Below are 24,722 nucleotides of genomic sequence, written 5' to 3'. Positions count from 1 at the left end.
TGGCTAAATGATTGTCTTCTCATAGCCTCCGTTTTCTTATTTCTAAAATCTGAAACTGCTTGATTGCTGCAAGGTTCCTTTCAGCTTTATGTGTTTGATTCTGATTTTGTTTTGGCCCAAATACGTTGTCCTGGTCACTGGTTATGTCACCAAAGAGGATTTTATTTTTTAGGTGGTGGTGAGGGCAACAAGTGCCTCTAGAAGGTTTTTATTCAAAACTTTTTATTTAAAAACTTTTTAATGTAAAGTTTTCAATAGAAAATTTTTTATGATGTGTGGCATTGTCTTGAGTACATTAACCATTTACCATGCATTTATCATATAGCTCTGCTGTTCTTTAAAGTCACAGAGGGAGAATGTGGGTGTGTTGCTTTTGTTTCTGTTGATTCATGTCTTAAATATGCTTTGGTACTCCTTGGTTTCTTAGCTTGGTGGTTGCAGATTTTAAAAATTATTTCAGTAGCTATCTTGAGTCTGTATTATCTTAGAAGTTGGTGATGCTTGTTAATGTAGATAGACTGTTTTTGAAAACCTGTTGGCAGCTCAGTCAAATCCTATACTGGTAAATTTAAATGCTTTGGTGTTCACATTGAAATTTATTTTACATATATACAGTTTGTCTTTATTTTCACATAAAAAATAAGATCTGAGGATGGAGACAGATGTTTTCTCTAGAAGCATACAAACAAATGTAAATCTCTCTGGACCTCATTGAAGAGATGTTAGTGAAGTATTGGTTCCATTTTAAAAGTTGAATAGATAGTATGTTATGAGTCTTTAATGGAAGTTAGCAAACTTGCATAAACATAGAAAAATTATTTTCAGGATGAAAATCTAAATTGCTCAAAGATTTAAGGGCTTTCCGAAGATGAAGTATCTTTATTCTCTTAGGCTTTTGGTTGGAGATTGTGGTTGAAATCTGGCTTTCATTTTTGCCTTTGATAGTTTTTAACTGAGGACTTTAAAAAGTGACATAAATCTCAGTAGTATGCAAATTTAGCCAAACAATATGTATAGCCTGAGAATGGTGCAATTAAAAAGAATTCTTTGTAGTCACACACTATCAGTGGATTCAGACTATTCACAGTTGATGTAAGTTCATCCATGTAGCAGATATAGGACACTTACTGTGCATTGGATCATGTCTCTTATTCTGTGTGCAACATTGTGAGAGAATAAGAATCTCTTGGCAGGAGTAAGAAGTTATTAGGGTTGTAAATCCACTGTTTAGAAAGAAGAGTAATTCAGGATCAGATTGGCTGTTGTTCTGTATTTCTAGCTATACGCCGACTGCCTCCTGTCATGAATGAGCAGCTTCTTCAGTTTATCCACATGTGCTCTTCAGTTAATTTCTCTGTGTACGGTGATATGAAAATATTGTCATAATTTATCATCTTGATCTGGTGCTTTTATATATGTAACTAGATTGATACCTTCTAATTCTCTCAGTGTACAAAGCCTTTGTGCTTTGTATGTAGTAGGTGCTTGGTAAAATCTTGAAGGAAGATTGGTCCCCTGAGCTCCAAATTTAAACAGGCGGTAACTTATAGTTTATTAAGTGCTTTGGTCCCTATTGTCTCATTTGTTCTTTATAGCCTTGTAGTAAAAAGAGATGTCAAAAGACATAGGCCGGCCTTCAAGGTACTTGAGATCCTTGGGGACAACACTGAAACCCTTAAAATCATAGAATGATCTGGGTTCCCGTGGTTTCCTTTAGTGACCTCTGAAGGTCTCTGACACTTTTGCTTAGGCCAGAAGTAGTTCCTGGTTTTCTCACTGGACTGATGAGTAGCAGTTTTGCTTTCTACTCTTTTTCAATTAGCTGTTTTATGGAGGATTTATACTGTGGTAGTATTCATGAATTTGGGATCCTCAGATTCCTAGGATGTAGCCAACTCCAGGATGATCTCATCTACATAGAATACTGGTGGTCCTCTTTATCTAAAGAAACCACCAAAAAACCCACTAAAAATGAATCCAATTACAGCAGGAACTAAAATTTCACAAGTAAAAGGAAAAAAAAAGATTATTTAGGATTTTATATTGAAAGGTGAAATTTTATATTGAAAGGTGAAATTAAGAGTCAAAATTTCAGTTATGATGGCAGCTGTTTTTTAGAATAAGGAAAGAATCAAGTAGATTTTTAACAATTTTGTTGAGTGAGATTGTACAACAGGGAGGTGGCATGCTTTATTTCATGTTTCTCTTTCTCATGATCATAAAAAAGGTAAATTTTTGTAAAAATATTTGAGGATGTAATCATTTTTAGTAAGGTTCTTTTTAAAAATGTTTACAATGGAAACCTTTAAAAATGTCCTATAAAAGAGAGAATAATAGAAATCCCCATGTACTCTTCACCTAGCAATTGTCTGTATTAATATTTTGCCAATCTTGTTTCATCCTCCCCCCATTATATCATTTACTAGCATTTCTTTATTCTTTGATGTTCATCAAATCACTCTTTGACAGGGCTGTCTTATCATCCTTATCAGTTTTCTCTTGTTTATGGATTGACCTAAATCATCTTTTTCTTGTAATTGGAGTGGTTCTTCCTTATTATTTACATTGATTTTAAGAAATGCCACATCTTTTTTGCCAGATCTGTTTGCAGTTTACCTTATAACAGATGTCTATTGTAATACTAGTTGGTGAGATGCTTCTTCAGTGGGTGGAGCTAGACACTGTATTGTCTGTGGGATGGATGTTTGAATGGAGACTTTTTTTTTTTTAATGGCCTGTTGGACATTTAAAAATAGGTATTTCAGCATTGTGACAGTATTGCTTCCATCTACAATCTTGAGGATTCAGAAAATACAAACCACCCCTTTGTATTAAGCTTTATGCTGTGGATGTTGAAGTGATAAGGAGTACAGTAGGAAGATGAATGGAACCTACAGTAGTTGAAGCATCAAGGGAGAAGTAGGACTGAAATTGGCCTTGGCTGGGTTGGGTTTGGTTAGGTATAAAAGAACTTTGGATGGGGAGAATTAAGGGAACATGGTCTTTTCAGAGGGTACTTGTTGAGGGATTGGTTAGATAGGAAAGGTGTAGTCAGGTAATAGGACCTAGAAATCCAGGCTGAGGCATTTGTTATTGATGTGATAGGAACTGGGAGCCAGTGAGGGATTTTAGCCGAGACGTGATATAATAAAATCTGTATTTAGAAGACTTTGACCAGTAGAGACTAGAGGCGGGGCTAGGATGCAGAGGTCTGTTGTGGTAGTGCTTAATGCTTAGACCAAAGCAGACTTGGTACTGGAAAGAAAGGGGATAAATCAGAAAGATTATTTCAGAGGAGGAAAATTGGTAGCCCTATTGGGTTGCCTGGGTTGAGGGCAAAAAAATTGGAGCCTGTATTTGAAGAATGAAGGAGTGAGATGAGTGCAGATTATGTCCATGCCTTGTGGTGTTGGTGCCTGAGAGGAAAATGATTCCTTAGGGGTTCCCTTCTTTTCTCCACCCTCCAGCTCAGCAGTTTTCTACTCCTTCCTCTCTTGAGTAGAAAATTTATCCTGTTTCCACACCTCTCAGGTTTTGCTCTGTATCCGACTTCTTCCTTCTTGCTTGGGGACCTTGTTTTACTAATTATTCCTTCTTCTTTCTCCCTGAAATCTTTGTTCTACCTATTTACTGCATCACTTTTTCGCCTACAAACAGGATGACATCTTCCTATTTTAAGGGAGTCTTCCTCTCTCCTGTAACCCCTCAATTTATCATTCTCTTTTACTGCTGAATTGCTTCAAGAGTCCACTTTGTTTACCTCTCATTTCTCATTAAAGCTCTGTGGTTTGGCCTCCATACCCTCCACACTGCTGAAACTTTTCCCCCAACACACCAGTGACAACTTTTCTGTACTTATCCTGCTAGATTTGCAGCATTTTGACTGTCATTCCTTTAAACAGCCCTTTTCGGACTGCGCTCTCTCTTCTTTCCTTTCTCTGCAGTCTTACTCACTTTACTGCTGCTCTACTTTGTGAAAACTCTTTCTTTCTGACCTGTCTTCTGAGCTGCAGATGAGACAATAAAATAGCTAATGGAGCTTCTCTTCCACTTTGTGTTGTATTCACTTAAAACATAATATTTCCATTTGGAACCCATCTCTTTTTTGCCCAACATTCTTTTCCATCAGTGTTAATAATATTGCCATCCTCCTGTTCATCTCAAGTCTGGAAACCTTGGAGTCACTTACTCATTTATAAGATCAAAAATCATTTGAGTGCCTCCTCTGTTCCAGGCACCTCCAGTATAAAAAGAAGGAAAGAGGTAGTCTGTTATTTAATGAATTTCACTGTGTGGGGAAGACAGAGTGTCAACAATGACAATACAGAATGCTCAGAGGTTTCATAGGTGTTTTGAATGCAGTACTGTGAGAGTGTGGAGGAAGGCATGCATGGAGTAGTCAGGAAAGACCTCACAGAGGGGTTAGGTATGATTTGAGTAGAGACATGCCTAGAAGTAAGAGGGAATCGCATATGCAAGTGGCAAGAGATTGTTTGATGGGAATCTGAGATAAGTTGGTTGTCAGGAGATAAGGATTAAAGATAGGCCTTGTATGCCATGCTGTGGAGTTAAAATGTTATATACATTCCTTCAGTCTTTCCTTTTCTTCATTGCCATTCTACTATGAGGTCTTTACTGGTCTTCTCCCTAGTCTTTCTCTCTCAAGTATATCTATACAGAGTTCCCTCCTGAACTTCCAAAATAAGAACTGCTGGGTCTCTGTTCAAAGCTTTGATTCAGTGCCTTACTCTTCTCTCCTTTTGCTTAACAAGTAAAGTCCAAATTCAGTGTCCTTTTGACAGGGCCCCATCCTGTCCTTTTCAAATCTCTTAATGTCGTGCTCTTTGTATCCTTGGTTCAGCCACACTGAGCTGTTAGTGGTCCTTGCTGCACACATTCCCCTGGCTCATGCCATTCTCCTTCTGGTCTGATTAATCTTTCTATCTTAAACAATGTGTAGCATATACCTTTTTTGTAGTGGATATTTAAATACTTATTGAGTGAAAGAGTGAATGGTGCTACTACAAGAGATAACACCTTGGGAAGGGGAGTAAATGATAGGTAGGAAGGTGATGAGTGGACTCTTAGCTCTTATGACCTTCAGCATACGAAATTTCAAAATTTAAGTTGTTTTTTTTTTTAACGTCGTCTCATGCATTCAATTTCTAAGGACTTTGAATTTGAACTCCTTAGTATCTCAAGCTTTAATTTTTCTCTCCATTCTCACTTTCACTCCTTTAATTAGGGATATTAAATTCTAATGGCTTAAGAATTGGACAGATTTCTAAGTCCGTGCTACTCTACCTTTTTAGTTGGGAAATCCCTTAATCTCTGAGGCCTGATTCTTCATCTGTAATTCGGGGCTTAGTACCTTCCTTGAAGGGTTGTTGAGAAGATGCAACAAAATAATTTATATGAGCAGTTAGCACAGTGGTAGGCCTAAAGCAGGTGCTCAGTAAGTGTTGCCTGTTCTTGTTGCTATTACTATATGCCAAGAGCCAAAGCACATTTGAAAGAGTTGTGTATTTTGAAAAACATCTTTTGGCTTTCACTTTTTCCTCTATTCTTTCAAACTCTTCTTGTTTATTTGCTAAGATAAGAGTATTAACATCTATTGATGGTTTCCCTTTTTTTGTAAAATAATCAGGAGAATTTGATTCATTTTTGTTTAGTAACCAGGAGAATTTAATTCATGCAACAAGGTTCAGTAGCTTTCTGTACTCCAGCTATTAAGTGGTGTAACTTTATTACATTGTTGTTTTTGCTGGTTGTCCTTTATCATGGATATAAATAAATGCTTTATTTTCACCCCTCTGATTTTTAGGGGAGCCCATTGAAAGGAGACCTTTTTTTGGGAGATGGGTTTAATTTTAATTGAAACTTCTTTTAATCTCAAATGTAAACTTGAAGAAATTACTACAGATCTTTTTTTAGTTAGGAAACTAATAACTATTTATGGAAAAAAAAATTCACACCTCAAAATGGAATGTAAAAGTGTTCTTCTACCCCTTATCTACTCCATGTGTTTACTTAATATTCTCAGTATTAGAAATTTTCTTTTGGTAATGCTAGTGGCCTGATTCATGTATTATTCAGTACCTTGGTTAATATGCTAAGGACTCTTCTCATGAGCATGTAGATTCTTTTTAATATTATTGACATTCTTTTGAGATATTTGTTGATGCACATGCAGTAGTAAGAAATAATCCAGAGAGACAGTTGCCTTGTGTACTTTGCCTAGTTTTTCCAGTGGTAATGTTTTGCAAAAAATGTCTAATATTGCATCCAGGATGTTGATGTTGATAACAATCCACCAAGCTTATTCAGTTTTACCTACACTTGTGTGTGTGTGTGTGTGTGTGTGTGTGTGTGTGTTGTTAAGTTCTGTACATTTTTATCACCTACGTAAGTCCGTATATTCACCAGTACACCTAAGACACTGAACAGCTCCAACACTGCAAGATCTCTCCTGTCGCCCTTTTATAACCATGCCGGTCTCCTTCCCGGCAAACTCCCCTCCTCCCAGCCTCTTCCAACCGCTCATCTGTCCTCTGTTGGTAAAATTTTGTCATTTCAAAAATGCTATATAAATGGAATCGTACAGTATGTAACCCTTTGAGTTGGCTTTTTTACTTGGCATAATTCCCTGGTGAGTCATCCAAGTTGTTGACCATGTCAGGAATTCATGCCTCTTTATTACAGAGGAGTGTTCCATAGTATGTATTTACACAATTTGTTTAACCCTTCACCTGTTGAAGGATATCTGGGCTTATTCTAGCTTTTGGCTATTACCAATAAAGCTCTATGAACGTTCACGCATAGGGTTTCTGTATGAACGTAAGTTTCCATTTCTCTAGGATAAATGCCCAAGAGAACAATTGATCATATGGCAATTGCATGTTTAATTTTGTAATAAATTGCCAAATTGTTTTTGGAGTGGCTGTACCATTTTACGTTCTCACAAGCAGTGTATGAGTGATCCAGTTTCTCTGCATCCTCCAGCCTTTGGTGGTGTTGCTATTTTTATTTTAGCCATTGATAGGTGTGTAGTGATATCTCAGTGCTGGTTTAATTTGCATTTCCCTGATGACTAATGACAAACATCTTTTTGTGTGCTTATTTCCTGTCTGCATATCCTCTTTGTTGAAATGTATATGTCTTTTGCCAGTTTTCTAATGGATTGTTTGAGTGTTTTACTATTGAGTTTTGCAAGTTCTTTATATATTCTAGATCTCCATTCCTTTTAATGGTTGTATTTGAATCATAATTTTTAAATACTGCTTCCATTTTTGGATAGTTTGTTATAGAACCAATAAATCATGCATACTTGTGATTTCCCATTAATAAATTGGAACAGATTTTAGTGTCTTGTGGTTGATTAGGTAAAATTACTTTACGAAGCCTTTTAAAGTTCGTTTCACATCTCCAGTGACCTTATATAAAATATCATAATACTGTGTTAAAGATTGCTGGAAGGATAAAATCCATTTGGAGAGTGAACAATTATATTTGTACATTAGATTAAATTAAAAATAATTACTGGTTATGTGATATCCCCTTATATACCAGGAGGAGTCTGAAGGTAGTTATTTATTTATTTATTTTTTATAAATTATGAGAGTATATTCCCTGTGTCATCTCTAATTTCTCTTGATGCTGTAATTGGAGCTGTTGGGGCTCCCTGGTGAAAGCAGGTGATGTGCAAGTTTTATCCGTACCTGGTGAAAGTAACAGATATCAATACCATGCTAATCATCACTGGAATTTTATATCCAAAGGCATTTCTTTAACGTTGTAGTTGACTGAATTGGAGTGTATTGAATCTGTTTTTATAATTGGTATGTCTAGGACCAGTACTTCCACCGCGCCATGATCCGTAAAGAATTGCAGAGCTGTTGTAATGAAGTTCTGCATTTGAGGTGCTTTTTAACAGCAGAGCTTTGGGGCAGAAGTGTTACACTGCAGGTAATTAAACCACTAGAATTAGTTCTTTGGAGTAGGTTTAAAGTTGAGGGAGGTCTTTTTTTTTTTAACTTTTATTTTGGAAACATATATAACATAATCTCCCTTTTTTTTTTTTTTTTTGAAGAATGTCAATTCCTGTTTGTTTATAGCTTAAATCCTCAAACAGGTATGATCATTGTCATAAATAAGCTCATGGACAGAATTCATTTTTATAGGAAATTTGGTTCATGTCCCTAGACTTCTGGGTTTAGTGCTTTTCACCATGCCGACATGTGGCAGCAATTATTGAGGAAGCACCACAAAAGTGGATAAGATGAGCTGGACCCTACAGAGGAGAAATTTTAAAGATGTGGCAGTCTTCCATTTTAATCACTTTCATGTGTGCAATTCAGTGACTTAATTAAATTTACAATATTGTGCTACCATCACACCAACCATTACAAAACCTTTTTATCACCCCAAACAGAAACTGTGTACTCATTAAGCAATAACTCCTCATTCCTTGCCACCCCCTGCCCACAGTAGCCTGTTAATCTTTTTGTCTCCATGAGTTTGCTTATTCTAAATATCTCATAGTTGATATCACACTGAAAGTGAAGTCTTGTCAGGACCTCATCAGTGTTATAGTAATACCTGTGGAATTATTTTCTAAGGATAAACTACCTTTTTGTGGCTGTTGATGTACCTACATCTCTATGTGTTTCCAAAAGAATTGCATGAGTGTGTGAGTCTAGCATTTGCCCCATAACTATGATAGCATTCATTGGATGTTTTAAAATTTTTTTTAGGTGAGTGTATAATGCTTCTACAAGGTTGCTTTAATTAGCACAACTTTATTATTGAAATTGATTTCCACTTGTTTGTTTACTGTTTGTGTTTTTTCCTGTGACCTTTGTGTCTATATCCTTTGCTGACTTATCTATTTGGCTTTTAATGTTTTATAGCTGTTAACCTATTATCTCATTGGATATATTTTTCCCTGTTTTTTTTATCGTTTCAGTTAATGATTTTCTGTAGTTGTATGGCGTAAGTTTCGCCTTTATGTGGTCAGATCTGTGTTTTGGAGTGATTTCTTGAATCAGTGACAACTTAGTGTACTTTAGATATTTGAGAAAACAGATTTAAAGTAATTGAGGAAATCATATCTGCTACAATCTTATTGATGTAATAGGGATTTTATTTTGATATCTAGCACTACCTTGATCATTTTTATAGTGTCTTTAATACCCTTTTTAAAATTTTTTTGTTTTTATTATTACTATTTGTAATACCAGTTTTGAGAACATAATTTCTTAGAGCTGTGGGAGGAATGTTTCCCCTGTATTACTTTTCTGCCTAACAAATTACTCTGAAACTTAGTAACTTAAAACAACACACATTTATTATCTCACACAGGATTAGGAATTGGAGAGTGGCTCAGCTGGGTGGTCTGGCCGCAAGTCTCTTGTGAGATTGCAGTCAAGATGTCGGCCAGGGCTGCAGTCACCTGAAGGTTGTAGGATACCTACACGTGGCTGCGGGCTGTTTGCAGGAGGCTTCGGTTCCTTTGCATGTTGGGATTCTCCATAGGGCTGCTCACAGTATGGTGGCTGGCTTTCCCCAGAGCGAGGGAGCCAAGAGAGTGGGAGAGACCAAGCAGAAAGGTGGCGGTGCCTTTTTTACAAAGTATTCTGTTCCTCACACAGGCCAACTCTGCTTCACTGTGGGAGGGTACCACACAAGGGCATGAACACCATGAGGCCTGTATCCTTAGGGGCCATCTAGGGGGCTGGCTGCCATACCCACCCCACAAGAAATTAAGTTTGTCAGAGAAGAAAAAATAAGTATACAGAATAGGCAGTGATTAGCTAGCCAGTGTTTGCTTTTAAGCTGAGCTAACAGACATTTTTTTTTCCAGATTGAATTTTTGATTAGATATTGTAGTATTTGACTAAAAACTAAGAAAATATAAAAAGGTATTGAGTGAAGGACCCATGGGCCCTGTCTACCCAGTTAATACTTTCAATTCCTGTCCCTGTCCCTACTTTTTTTTTAAGGCAGAGGTAGCAGACTCTACACACTTTATCTTATCTTTTTCACTTAACATTATGTTGTTGAAATTTTTCTATTTTAGAACATAGATTTCTCATTTTTTTGAGACCTGGATAGTGTAAATACATTCTATTTTATGCAGATATAAACATTTTTGGTCTTTTGCTGACAGCTAATAACTATACACATGTAATCATTTTATATGTATGCAAATGTATCTGTGGGTTTTTTTTTTTTTTCACTTTATTGATGGTGATGCTTCACATTTTTTTAATTTGAAGAAGTTCAGTTTCTTTCTTTTGTTTCTTGTGCTGTTGGTGTAATATCTAAGAAAATAGTGCTTAGTTAGTCTAAGGTCGTAAAGATTTAGTCCTATATTATCTTCTAAGAATTTTATCTCTTACATTTAGGTTCTTGATCTATTTTGAGTTTGTTTATTTATATGATGTGAGATGGGGGTCCTGCTCCTTTTTTTTTTGCATGCAGATATCCAGTTATCCTAGCACCTTTTGTTGAAAAGGCTGTTCTTTCCCCGATTGAATTGTCTTGGCAACCTTGTGGAAAATTGAACATGATTACAGGGGTTTATTTCTTAACTCTTAGTTCTATTCCGTTGATCTATATATTTATTCCCATGCCAGAACCACACAGTCTTGATTACTGCAGCTTTGTAGTAAGTTTTGAAATAGGGTAGTGTGAATCCTCCAAGTTTGCTTTTCATTTTCAAAATTGTTTTGGCTCTTCTGGATCCCTTGCATTTCCATTTGCGTCTTAGGACCAACCTGTCGATTTCAGCTAGAGAAAAGAACTGGATTTTGATAGGGATCTGTTGACTCTTGTAGATAAGTTTGAAGTGTATTGCCATCTTAATGTTAAGCCTTCTGATCCATGAACATTGGATATCTTTCATATATTTAGATATTTAGATCTTCCTTAATATCTTTCAGCAGTGGTTTTTTTTTTTTTTAAATCTAGGTAATCTGACTTTTCTGTTTATTTGGCATGGTACTCCTATGAAATACTAAAGGAGTAGAGGACAAGTTTATTAGACAATACAGAGTCAGAAAACCCTCAGGACAAATTCACAGGGTCACAGCTGTAAGCTATTGTATCCTGTCTTTTATTTATTTATTTATTTATTATTTGTTATTTTTTTAATTTTGAAATAAATTCAAAGTTATAGGAACAGTTGCAAAAACAATACTAACCCCATACACAGAATTCCGTCATACCCTGACCCTCCTTCCTCAATAGCCCAATCCACCAACTTTAACATGCTGTCACATTGCTATTTCTTTCCCTCCCTCCCTCCCTCCCTGTCTATCATCCATCATCTATTGCTCTGTCTTCTGAACATATGGGAGCTAGCTGCTCACACCCTTGAACAAACACTATAATTCACATATACACTTTCCATGAGTAAGAACATTCTTTTATGCAATCCCATTAAGCGCAGCTAAGAAGTACAAGAGATTCAACAATGATACAAAGCTTACATTCTATATTTCCTTTTCCTTTATGTCTCAACTGTGACCCTTTGAGCCTCCTGTCCTCCATCCTCCAATCCCATCCAGGTTCATCCTTGGCATTCAGTTGTCATCTATTTAGATTGTCTTTTTTTTTTTTTCAATTGTGGAAACATATATACAGCCTAAATCTTCCCATTCCACCCCCTCCCTAGCCTTCCATTAGTGGGATTAATCACATTTAGAATGTTGTAATGCTCTTTCCCACCATCCATTACTAGAAATTTCCCTTCACCTCAAACAGCAACCCTACACTCATTTCTTAAATCCCCATTGCCCCTTCCACCATTTCTCTTAACCCATACTCTACTTTTCATCTCTATGGTTATATTCTCTAATAATTTCTTTGTGTTTACTGTGGGGCTTAAAATTAACCTCTTAAATCTGTAACAATCTTGTTTTTCTTTGATACCACCTTCACTTCAATAGGACGCATAAACTATGTTCCTATACTCCTCCATTCCCCCACCTTTATATAGTTGTCTAAAATTACATATTTTACGTTGATTTCAAAACCACTGATTTGTCATTAGTTTGTGTATTTTATATCATGTAGGAAGTAAATAGTGGAGTTACAGTTCAAAAATTATTGATTTCTATTTGTATTCCATTATGTTTGGAAAATGTGCTTTGAGAATATTCAAATTTTGTTTTTTTACTTTATTGAGGCTTATTTTATGTCCCATCTTACGGTCCCTTCGGGAGAAAGATGCGTGATCACTAGAGAAAAATGAGCGTCCTGGTGATTTGGGATGTAAGGTACTATATATGTCTGTTAAAATTCTCTATATCTCTTTCTCCTTTCTTCGTTTCTCTGTTGGTAGGGCTCCCTTTAGAATCTGAAGTAGGGCAGGTCTTTTATTGGCAAAGTCTCTCAGCATTTGTTTGTGAAAAATTTAAGTTCTCCCTCAGATTTGAAGGAGAGTTTTGCTGGATAAAGTATTCTTGGTTAGAAATTTTTCTCTCAGAATTTTAAATATGTCGTGCCACTGCCTTCTAGCCTCCATGGTGGCCGCTGAGTAGTCACAACTTAGGCTTATGTTGTTTGCTTTGTATGTGGTGAATTGCTTTTGTCTTGCTGCTTTCAGAACTTGCTCCTTCTCTTCAGTATTTGACAGTCTGATCAAAATATGTCTCGGAGTGGGTTTATTTGGATTTATTCTATTTGGAGTTCGCTGGGCATTTATGCTTTGTGTATTTATATTGTGTAGAAGGTTGGGGAAGTTTTCCCCAACAATTTCTTTGAATACTCTTTCTAGACCTTTACCCTTCTCTTCCCCTTCTGGGACATCAGTGAGTCTTAAGTTTGGACATTTCATTTTATCTATCGTATCCCTGAAATCCATTTTGATTTTTTTGATTTTTTTCTCCATTCTTTCTTTTGTTCTTTCATTTTCTGTTCTGTGGACTTCCAGGACACTGAGACGTTGTTCAGCTTCCTCTGATCTTGTATTGTGAATATCCAGAGTCTTTTTAATTTGGCCAACAGTTTCTTTTATTTCCATAAGATCTTCTGTTTTTTAATTTACTCTTGCAATGTCTTCTTTATGCTCTTCTAGGGTCTTCTTTATGTCGCTTATATCCTGGGCCATGGTCTTCTTGATGTCCTTTAAATCCTTTGCCATGTTTTCGTTCCTCGATTATAGTTCTTTGATTAATTCTGCCAAGTACTGAGTCTCTTCCGATATCTTGATTTGTGTGTTTGGAGTTGGATTCTCCATATCGTCTGGTTTTATCATATGCATTAAGATTTTCTGTTGTTTTTGGCCTCCTGGCATTTGTTTTGCTTGATAGGGTTCTTTCAAGTTGTAAAAAAAAAAAAGGATATCGATCTAATTTTTCAGAAACAGTTTGGTGACATACACTTTCTGTAACTAACCAGCAGATGGCGTCTGTGAGTCACCTATACCCCTGAAGTCAGTTCTCAACCTTGTTCCCGCAGTGTGTGGGGAAATGATTCTTGTGGGGTTCAGTTGGAGAACTCAGTTTGGGTGTGTTGCTGGAGCCGTCCACCCTGAATGTGGGGCATGTGTACGGGTGGCCAGGGAGGGAGGACAGCTTTAATATTCAAATCCCCCAGATTCCCGGAGATTCAAGGCTGCCGCAAGAGTCTAAGCCTTCAGTTCAGTTCAGCCCCAGACCCTCTCTTTTGCTGTCCCACAAACCACCGGACTTGGCGTAGCATCCCTGGGTTCTCCAAGCAGGTCCCCCCTCCCAGCTGTGATCCGCCAGGAGCTCTGCCGAGGGAATGCCGTGCTACGTTACCAGTGCGCTCCGTCCCTCAAGTGAAGCCCCGGGCCGCCGGGCCTTGCAGGGGCGCTCTCAGCCTGAAGCAAAGATGGCCGAACGGGGTGTCTTACTCCGCGCCTCCTCGCACAGTTCCTCCTTCCCGGCTCCAGGGCAACTGGCGGGACTCTGGGCTGTGGGCACGGCCCCAGGCAGGAGTTTATCTAGCCCTCCGGGGAGCCAGCTGCGAGCCGCGGGGTTTCTTTCAGCTTCTGGCTCTTCCCTCTGTTCACCTGGCCCCAAGGGTATCTGCAGTGGACTATCCTCCAGGCCAGATACTGAGAGGCTGTCCCAGCCCCCTCTTGCTGTGTTTTACTGCGTGGTTCCCATTACTGCAACTGCAGCTGCTCCTGGGTTTTTCCCTTTTTTTTTTTTTTAAAGAGCCAGTCGGTCTCCAAACGCCAAGCCCTGACTTTCCCACAATGCCGTACGGCTGCGGGTCTTCCAGCCAGCTTACTCACTTGTTTCAGAATGCAGACTCCCAGTTTCACCAAGTACACGGCCCCTGCGGAACTAGCAGAACTTGTCCAGCTGGCACATCTCTGTAACCGATATTCTGGGTCACTTTCTGGTTTTTATCTAGTGTTTTTCACGGAGGTGTGTTTTTGCCGTCTCACCTAGCCGCCATCTTAGTTTCTCCTCAGCAGTGTTTTGTAGTTTTCAGTGTACAAGTCTTAGGCTTCTTTTAAAACATTTTTTCTTGTGTATTTTATATTTATTTTTATTCTTATTTTTTATGCTAGTGTAAATTAAATTTTCTTAATTTCATTTTCAGTTTGTTCATTGTTAGTGTGTATTAATAGAACTGATTTTTGTATGTTGATCTTGGGTCCTGCAGTCTTGCTAAACGTGTTTATTTTGATAATTTTTTTTGTGGATTCCTTAGGATTTTGTGTACTCAGGACCATGTCATCTGCAAAAGGAGATTGTTTTACTTCTTTTCTAATCCAAATAAATGCCTTTTATTTCTTTTTCTTGCCTAATTACCCTGACTAGGACCTCCAGTACAGTGTTGAGTAGAAGAGGTGAGAGTGGATATCCTTGTATTATTCCTGACCTTAAGGGGGAAAGCATTCAGTAATTCACCATTAAGTATGATTTTATGTGTGAGTTTTTGTATAAGCCTATCAGATAGAGGAGGGTCCTCCCTATTCAAGTTTTCATGTTTTTTATCATGAAAGATGTCAGGTTTTGTCAAAAGCTTTTTCCTCATCTGTCAAGATGGTTTGTGGTTTTTGTCCTTTATTTTACTAATACCATGTGTTACGTTGCGTTCCTTGATAAATACCACTTGGTCATGGTGTATAATATTTATATTTTGCCAGATTTAGTTGGCTAGTATTTTGTTGAGGATTTTTGATTTTCTGTCTATAAAGGATATTGGTCTGTAGTTTTCTTAAGATGTCTTTGGTTTTGTTATCATGATAATACTGTTCTCATAGAATGAGTTTTAGTTTTTATGTGATTATTTTACAGTAGGAGTTACTTTCTAAGTTTTCAGTTAAAAGTGATTGTACAAAGTACATTTTATTGTAATTTTGCACTTTGAAATTTCCTGTCATTAACTGGGACAGTGCATTCAGTCATTGATCTCAGTTTTTTGACTTGCTCAGTATATGCCTGGCACTGGTAAGGCTGGAATGTGGTGGTAGTTGAGGCAAAGCAGGATGTACTAGGATGAGAGGAGCTTGATTTAGAATTCTGAGGATTGAAGTAGTTACTGCTTTGGGGGAGAATAAGGAGTTTAAGATGACTGGTATTAGGCTGTGAATGTGAGGCAGCAATCGATAAGGCTGGAGGAGTAGACAAGGTCTACGTTTTTACCCTGTGTTTTCTCACATTTCTTGTTTAAATGAGTGAAATTTTTTTTTTTTTTAACCTGTATTCTTATTGTGAACTTTGGTTTTTGCATTTGGTATTAAGCTATTTCTGTTTTTTCAATTTTGGCTGTTATTCACGAGGAAAAAAAACATATTATTTAAAAAGAATCATAAGAATCTTTCCATGTTGTTACTGAGAATTTGGTAAAATTGACCAGCCCTGGAAGTCATTACTTTTTTTTTTTGTAGAGAAGTTGTGGGTTTACAAAGCAATCATGCATAAAATAGAGGATTGCCATACACTGTCCCATCCCTGACACCTTGTATTGGTGTGGAACATTTGCTACAAATGATGGTAGCATTCTAAAAATAATTGTACTGTTTTTTTAAACAGTAGTTACCATTGAAAGATTACTAAGATCATACTTTTATCTGTCATCCATAATGTAATTAGGTGTATTTTTTCCCCATCAACACCTTGTATTAATATCATACATTTGTTATAAGTCATGAAAGAACATTCCTACACTATTAACTATAGTCCGTCGTTTACAGTAGGGTTCACTGTGTTGTGCAGTCCTATGCTTTATCTTTTAATTTTTATTGTAGTAATATATACACCTTAAAGATTCCCCGTTTAACCATATTCAACTCTGTAGTTCAGTGCTGTTGATTATACTCACAGTAATACGCTACCATCTCCACCTTCCATTTCCGTATCTTTACCATCACCCTAAATAGAAATTCTGATGCAAGTTAAGTATCAAATCCCCATTCTCTAACCCCAGTCTATCTCCTGGAAACCTATATTCTAGATTCTAACTCTTTGCATTTGCTTATTATAATTAGTTCATAGCAGTTAGATCATAGAGTATTTGTCCTTTTGTGTCTAGTTTATTTCACTCAACTTGAGGTGAAGGGTCATCCACATTGTTGCTTGCATCAGGACTTCATTCCCTTGTACAGCTAAATAATATTCCATAATATGTATATCTCTTGTTTATCCATTCATCAGTTGATGGACACTTGGGTTCTTTCCATCTTTTGGCAATTGTGAATAAGGCCACTATGAACCATCGATGTGCAAATATTTGATCGAGTCTCTGCTTTCAGTTCTTCTGGGTATATGCCTTGTAGCAGGATCTCTGTATCATATGGTAATTCTATACTTTGCTTCCCTAGGAACTGCCAAACTATCTTCCACAGTGGTGGCACCATTTTACATTCCCACCAGCAGTGAATGAGTGTCCCTGTTTTTCCACATTCTCTCCATCACTTGTAGTTTTCTGGCTTTTTTTTTTTTTTTTAGATAGTGGCCATTCTGGTGTGTGTGAAATGATATCTCATTGTAGTTTTGATTTGTAGTTCCCTAATAGCTAGTGATGTTGAGCATTTTTTTCATGTGTTTTTAAGCCATTTGTATTTCCTCCTTTGAGGAATGTCTATTCAAGTCTTTTGCCCATTTTTAAATTGGGTTGTTTGTCTTTTTATTGTTGATTTGTAGGATTTATTTATATATTCTGGATGTCAAATCTTATAGGCTATGTGGATTCCAAATATTTTCGCCATTAAGTATGTTGTCTTTTCACTTTTGTGACAGATTTCCTTTGCACTAAAGTTTTTAATATTGAGGAGACCCTATTTATCTATTTCTTCTTTTGTTGCTTGTCCTTTGGGTGTAAAATCTCAGAAACCATTGCCTATCACAAAATCTTAAAGATGCTTCCCTACATTTTCATCTAGGAGTTTTATAGTCCTGATTCTTAAATTTAGGTATTCGATCCATTTTGAGTTAATTTTTGTATATGGTGTGAGATAGGAGGCCTTTTTCATTCTTTTGCATATGGATAACCATTCTCCCAACACCATTTGTTGAGACTTCTTACCCAGTTGTGGGCCTTGTCAAAAATCAGTTGGCCACAAATGTAAGGGTCTGTTTCTGAACTCTCAGTTTGATTCTATTGGTCTATATATCTATCCTCATGCCAGTGCCATGTGTTTTGATCGCTATAGCTTTGTATTAAGCTTTGTAGTAAGTCAGGAGCTTTGAGTCCTCCAACTTTGTTCTTCTTTTTCAAGATGTGTTTGGCTATTCAGGACCTCTAACCCTTCCAAATAAATTTGATAATTGGCTTTTCTATTTCTGCAAAGAAGTCTATTGGAAGTTTGATTGGGATGTCTTTGAATCTGTAAATCAATTTGGATAGATTTGACATCTTCATGATATTTAGTCTTCCAATCTGTGAACACAGAATGTCCTTCCATTTATTTGTCTTCTTTGATTTCTTTTAGCAATATTTTACAGTTTTCTGAATATAGGTCCTTTACGTCTTTGGTTAAATTTATTCTTAGGTATTTGATTGTTTTAGTTGCTTTTGTCATTGGAATATTTTCCTTGATTTCCTCCTCCAGATGTTCTTTGTTAGTGTGTAGAAACACTACTGATTTTTGTGTGTTGATTATGTTTCTGCCACTTTGCTGAACTTGTTTATTAGCTCTGATAGTTCTGTTGTAGATTTTTTTGGACTTTCTAAATATAGAATCATGTCCTCTGCAAATTGTGAAAGATTTACTTCTTCCTTTCCAATGTGATTGCCTTCTTTTCTTCTTGCTTAATTGCTTTAGCTAGAACTTCTAGCACAAAGTTGAATAGCAGTGGTGATAGAGGGCATTCTTATCTTGTTCCTCATCTTGGAGAGAAAGCTTTCAGTCTTTTCACTGTTGAGTATGATGTTAGCTTCAGGATTTTCATATATGCCATTTTATCATGTTGAGGAAGTTTCCTTTGATTCCTACCTTTTGAAGTGTTTTTATCAGGAAAGGATGCTGGATTGTGTCAGATGCCTTTTTGTATCAATCAATATAATCAAGTAGTTTTTCCCTTTCGATTTGTTAATGTGTTGTATTACGTTAATTCATTTTCTTATGTCGAACCACCCTTGCATACCTGGAATATCTGCTTGGTCATGGTGTATAATTCTTTTAATATGCTGTCGTATTTGATTTGCAAGTATTTTGTTGAGTATTTTTGCATTTGTATTCATTAGGTAGATTGGTCTGTAATTTTATTTTCTTGTAGTATTTATGTCAAGTTTTGGTGTTAGGGTGATGTTGGCTTTATAGGCTGAGTTACATAGTGTTCCCTCCTCCTCCATTTTTTGAGAGAGTTTGAGCAGGAACGGTGTTTGTTCTCCTTGGAATGATTGGTAGAATTCACCTGTGAAGCCACCTGGTCCTGGGCTTTTCTCTGTTGGGAGATTTTGATGACTTTTTCAGTCTCTTTACTTGTAATTGGTCTGTTGAGGTCTTCTGTTTCTTCTAGGGTCAGTGTAGATTGTTCATGTGTTTCAGGAATTTGTCCATTTCATCTAGGTTGTCAAATTTGTTGGCAAAAAGTTTCTCATAGTATCCTCTTATCGTCCTTGTTATTTTTGTGGGTGCAGTTGTAATGTCCTTCCTCTCATTTCTAATTTTATTTATCTTCTCTTTTTCTTCGTCAGTCTAGCTAAGGGTTTGTCTATTTTATTGATCTTTTCAGAGAACCAACTTTGGGTTTTGTTAATTCTCTCCATTTTTAAAAATTCTCGATTTCGTTTATTTCTGCTCTAGTCTTTATTGTTTCTTTCCTTCTGCTTGCTTTGGAATTAGTTTGTGGTTCTTTTTCTAGTTCCTCCAGGTGTGGAGGTCTTTGATTTCAGCTTTTCTTTTTTAATGTAAGTGTTTAGGGCTATAAATTTCCCTGTTAGCACTGCCTTCGAAGCATCTCATAAGTTTTGATATATTGTGTTCTTGTTTTCATTCATTTCTATTTACTGATTTCCCTTATAGTTTCATCCTTGACCCACTGGTTTGTGGGTTTCCAGTTCTCTGCCGGTTGATTTCTATCTTCATTCCATTTTGGTCAAAGAAAGTGCTTTGTATTATTTTAGTCTTTTTAAATTTATTGTGACTTGTTTTGTGATCCAGCATGTGGTCTGTCCTGGAGAATAATCTGCGTGCACTTGAGAAGAATGTGTATACTGCTGTTTGGGGTGCAATGTTCTCTATATGTGTTAGGTCTAGTTCATTTATCATATTATTCAAGATCTCTGTTTCCGTACTGATCTTCTGGCTAGATAGTCTATCTGTTGATGAGAGTGGTGTATTGAGTCTCCCACTATTATTGTAGAGATGTCTATTCCTTTGGGTTTACCCATGTTTGCCTCATGTATTTTGCGGCAGCATGGTTAGATGTATAATTATTTATGGTTGTTATTTCTTTTTGGTGGATTGCCCCTTTTATTAATAGGTAGGTGTCCTTCTTTGTCTCATAACAGTTTTCCATTTGAAGTCTGTTTTGTCCGATATTGGTATAGCTACACAGCTGTTTTTTGGTTACTATTTGCATGGAATATCTTTTTCCAGCCTTTCACTTTCAACCTATTTGTGTCTTTGAGTCTAAGGTGAGTCTCTTATAAACAGCTTTTAGATGGGTCATTTAAAAAAATCCATTCTACCAGTAGTATCTTTTGATGGGAAGTTTAATCCATTAACATTCAATGTTATAGTAAAGGCAATATTTTAACCTTTAGCTTTTATATATATCTTATTTTTTATCTCTCTTTTTACCTTTTCATTTAGCCTTGCTGATAATCTTCAATTCTACTCTCTTCTCCAAGTCTCTCTCTCCTGTCTTTTCCTTTTAGCCTGAAGTACTCCGTTAGTATTTCTTGTAGGGCAGGTCTCGTTAATGAACTCTCAGTTTCTGTTTATCTGTGAATATTTTAAACTCTCCCTCACTTTTAAAGGACGGTTTTGCTGGATAAAGAATTTTGGGCTGGCAGATTTTCTCTTTCAGAACTGTAAATATACCACAGTTGTCTTTCCTCCATGGTTTCTGATGAGAAATTGGCACTTAGACTAATTAAGGATCCCTTGTATGTGATGAATTACTTTTCTCTTGCTGCTTTCAGAATTCTCTCTTATCTTTGCCTTTGACATTCTTATTAGTATGTCTTGGAGTAGGTCTGTTAGGATGAATTCTGTTTGAAGTATGTGCTTCTCGGATATGTATGGCTTTCATCAGAGTTGCAAAATTTTGGGCCATTATTTCGTCAGATATTCTTTCTGGCCCTTTTCCCTTCTCTTCTCCTGCGACACATGTCTTCTTCATGCTATCATTCAAATCTCTGAGACACTACTCAATTTTTCCATTGTTTTATCTGTTCTTCTGTCTGTAAGATTTTGATTGTCCTGTCTTCTAGTTTGCTGATTCTTTTCCTCTACTTTTTCACATCTGCTGTTGTATGTCTCTAATGTATTTTTAATCTCCTCTATTGCACCTTTCATCCCCATGCTTTATTTCTTTTTATACTTTTAAGTTCTTCTTTATGCTCACAGTTGTCTTCTTATATCTTTTATCTCTTTAGCCATGTTTTCCTTCATCTTCTTAAATTGATTTAGGAGAGTTTTTGAACTTCTTTGATTAGCTATTCCAAATTCATTGTTACCACTGAAGTTTTAATTGTTCCCTTGACTGGGTTATATCTTCCTGTTTCTGAGTAAGTCTTTTAATTTTTTGCTGATGTCTAGGTATCTGGTTATCTTGATAAATTTACTCTGAAGGTTTCTCTTGTCGGGTGTTTTATTGTTGATTGGCTTTGTGTTAAGACTCTTCTTTGATGCTTATTCACCTTATTCTGTACCATTAGATTAGCCTGTGTTTAACTGATCACATTTTTTCAGCTCTTCTTCATCTGATTCTTGCCCTGGATATGTGGTATGATGTTTAAGATTGTACCTTTTGTGCAATTGTTTCATCTCCAGGAGAAAGCTTCCTTTCTTCTGTTACTTCTCTAGGAATCTCGATCTGTTCTGTTTGTTTTTGCTTTACCTCTATAGTTTCTCACACTCCTTGCCTTGTTTCTAGCTGCCTTTGCCTAGAGAGCAAATTCTGGGATGAGGGTTGTCCTTCCCAAGCAGTATTTCCCAGCCAAAACAGAGTGAGGGACCCATAAAGGGGGTACAGACTGGCTTCATAGCTCCTTGAGGAGAATATCAGGAAGGGTGCCAAAAGCCTCTATGATGGCTCCCCAAATCTGTGCATTTCTTGGCTGCCTAATAAATGCAGCCTTTCAGTTAACCATCCCCCAGAGCTCTGAGGAAGCGCAGTGTCTTTATCTCTGTAAGGGGCGGGGTTGAAATCCATGGCTGCCTCCACCTTGGTTTGGGGCAGGGTGGACTGAAACATTAGCTCAGAGCAGGGACCCAGGGATCCAAATTTTCTAATTGAAAGCTGTGATACGTGATCCACTGTGGCCCCCGTTATTGAGAAGAGAATTTTTATATCCCTTCCCGTTCCTAGTGAGTTAGGCAGGAAGTAGACCCCAACACAGCCTGCTGCAAGATTGGGGGATGGGTCCTGGCAGCCACCGCGGAGAGAGAGCAACTCATTGTTCTTGACTGTAGTTTATTAGCCTCTTCCTCCCATTCTTCCCTGGATGCTGTACAGTGTTCTTCTGTCCTCTGGAGTCCAAGAACAGTTGTTTCAGACAGTTCCTGCATAAGTTTAATAGCTGTTTTGGTGGAAGGGCTGAGTCCTGGAGTCCCCTACTCCGCCATGTTATCTGGAAGTTTCCCTCATTATACATACACACACAACACACACACACACACACATATACATATATATTCTTTTTAAACTTTTTTTTATTGTGAAGCATAACATGTATATAGAAAAGTGATAACTTTCGAAGTACAAATTAACAAGTAGTTAGAGGGCAAATTTTAAAGACTGCTATGGGTTATAGTTCCACAATTTCAGTTGTTTCCTTATTGTGAAATATAACATATATGCAGAGAGGTGAAAACTTTCAAAGTATGATTTAGCAAGAAGTTATATAGCAAATTTCAAAGAATGTTATGAATTATAGTTCCACAGTTCCAGTTATTTCCTTATTGTGAAGTAGATATGCAGAGAGGTGATAACTTTCAATGTACAATTTGACAAGTAGCTATAGCATGAGTTTCAAAGTATGTTACAGGTTACAGTTCCACCATTTCAGTTATTTCCTTCTAGCTGTTCTAATACCTTAGCATCATATATATATGTATATATATATATACATATATATATATATATGTATATTTATGTATTTATATAAAGATTCAGTATCAGTAATCCTTTGTTAAATCCTATCTTGTCTGTTTAATCACTTTCTCGATCTTCAGGGGTGTCTAGGCAGTACCCACCCTAACTTGTTCATATTGAAAAGGGGTGTCAACATTATGGAGAAGGGGGCTGCATCTGGTTGATGTACTTGAAGAGGCTGTTGCTCTGGGATTTGGGACTTACTTGGCATAGGAACACTCTGGAAGATTTAAGCTTCTGAAGAATAAACTTAGTGAGTGAAACTTTTATAGAGTCTCATATAGAGACCCTGGTATTCTTTAAGGTTTTTGGGACTACTGTTGATTTGGGCTTGGCATAACTGGCCATTTGGGATATCTAGCTGAAACTTGCATAAGCCACTAGAACCTTATTTTGTTACCTTTCTTTTCCCCCTTTTGGTCAAGAAGGCATTTTCAATCCCTTGATGCCAGGGCTAGGTTCATTCCTGGGAGTTGTGTCCCAGGTTGTTAGAGAGATTCACTCCCCTGGGAGTCATGTCCCATGAATTTATTTGCTTAGTTGGGCTTAGATAGAGAAAGCCGGCATCTGAGCAACAAAAGAAGTTCTCTGGAGGTGCCTCTTAGGCATAACTATAGGTAGACTTAGCCTGTCTTTTACAGCCATTAAGTTTCACAAAAGTAAGCCTCAAGATCATAGGCTTGACTTATAAAGAAGAGGGTTCCTAATTTCGTATAGCATATGTTCTGACCAAGATAAACAATGTCTCACATTATCTTCACTTAGTTGTACAGTCATCATCACTCTCAATTTTAAATAATTATCATAAAAGAAAACATCCCAAAGCTCTTACCAGCCCCTGATTATTAATTCCTAGTATTAGTTTGGTATTGTAATGCATTCCTATTAAATATAGTTTATAATATGCATTGGGTAGTTTTTTCCACATATCACTCTGTTTTTAACTCCTTGTACCAGTGTCATACCTTAGAAGTATATCATGTACTTATTTATATTTGTAGTGCTAATCTGTGGGGATACATGCCTTCAGACTTTCGATCATGTTTGCCTTCAGTGCGGCACTGATATTTATAATCCCATTAATGAACAATCATCACCCCTGTCCATTCGCATGCCTTTAAGTTCACCCTCTTTAACATGTACATATTAAGTTATCATTCCCCCTTCACTAGCATCTGTCTATCTCCAGGTCCCCTGTATTCTACATTATAAGACACAGATTTTACATTGTTCAGGGAGTTCATAGTAGTGATAACATACAATATCTCCTGTTTTGTGTCTGACTTATTTGACTCATTATTATGTCTTCAGGGTTCATCCATGTTGTTATATGTTTCAGGATCTCATTCCTTCTTACTGCTGCATAGTATTCCATTGCATGTATATACCACATTTTATCCATTCCTTTGTTGAAGGATGCTTGGATTGTTTCCAGCTCTTGGCAGTTGTGAACAGTGCCACTTTAACATCGGTGTGCAAATGTCTGTTCGTGTCACTGCTTTCAGATTTTCTGGGTATATACCGAGAAGTGGAATTGCCAGATTGTAGGGTGACTCTATATCTAGTTTTCTGAGGAACCGCCAAACTTCCATTATACATTTCCACCAGCAATGAATAAGAGTTCCAATTTGTCCACATCTTCTCCAGCATTTGTAGTGTCCTGCTTGTTTAACCCTCATTACATTTTGAAAAATAAATTTTGATTTACTTTTTTCATCTGATTTTTTTTAATTAGAGAAGGTATAGGTTTGCAGAAAAATCTTGCTGAAAATAAAGAGTTCCCATAAACCCCACCTCAGAACATTGCTTTCCTTACTATTAACACTTTGAATTAGTATGATGCCTTTGTGAAATTGACAGAACAACATTATAATTATACTATTAATCATACTTCAGAGTTTACATTAGGGTTCACTTTTTGCTTTGTACAGTCCTGTGGTTTTTGTTTGTTTTTTAAATTTTTGT

General features: G+C 36.9%; 1 protein-coding gene across 8 annotated transcripts in view; it reads left to right on the top strand.

Moving 5' to 3' along the window:
* The window catches only part of NSD1 (nuclear receptor binding SET domain protein 1), a 227,456-nt gene that overhangs the window by 3,768 nt on the left and 198,966 nt on the right, over window positions 1-24,722 (top strand). The gene's annotated exons all lie outside the window — the stretch shown is intronic.

This window comes from Choloepus didactylus (genome assembly GCF_015220235.1).
Source record: "Choloepus didactylus isolate mChoDid1 chromosome 11 unlocalized genomic scaffold, mChoDid1.pri SUPER_11_unloc1, whole genome shotgun sequence".
Lineage (NCBI taxonomy): Eukaryota > Metazoa > Chordata > Mammalia > Pilosa > Megalonychidae > Choloepus > Choloepus didactylus.
The sequence above is the reverse complement of the archived record's forward strand: the minus strand, read 5'-3'. Positions and strand labels throughout refer to the sequence as shown.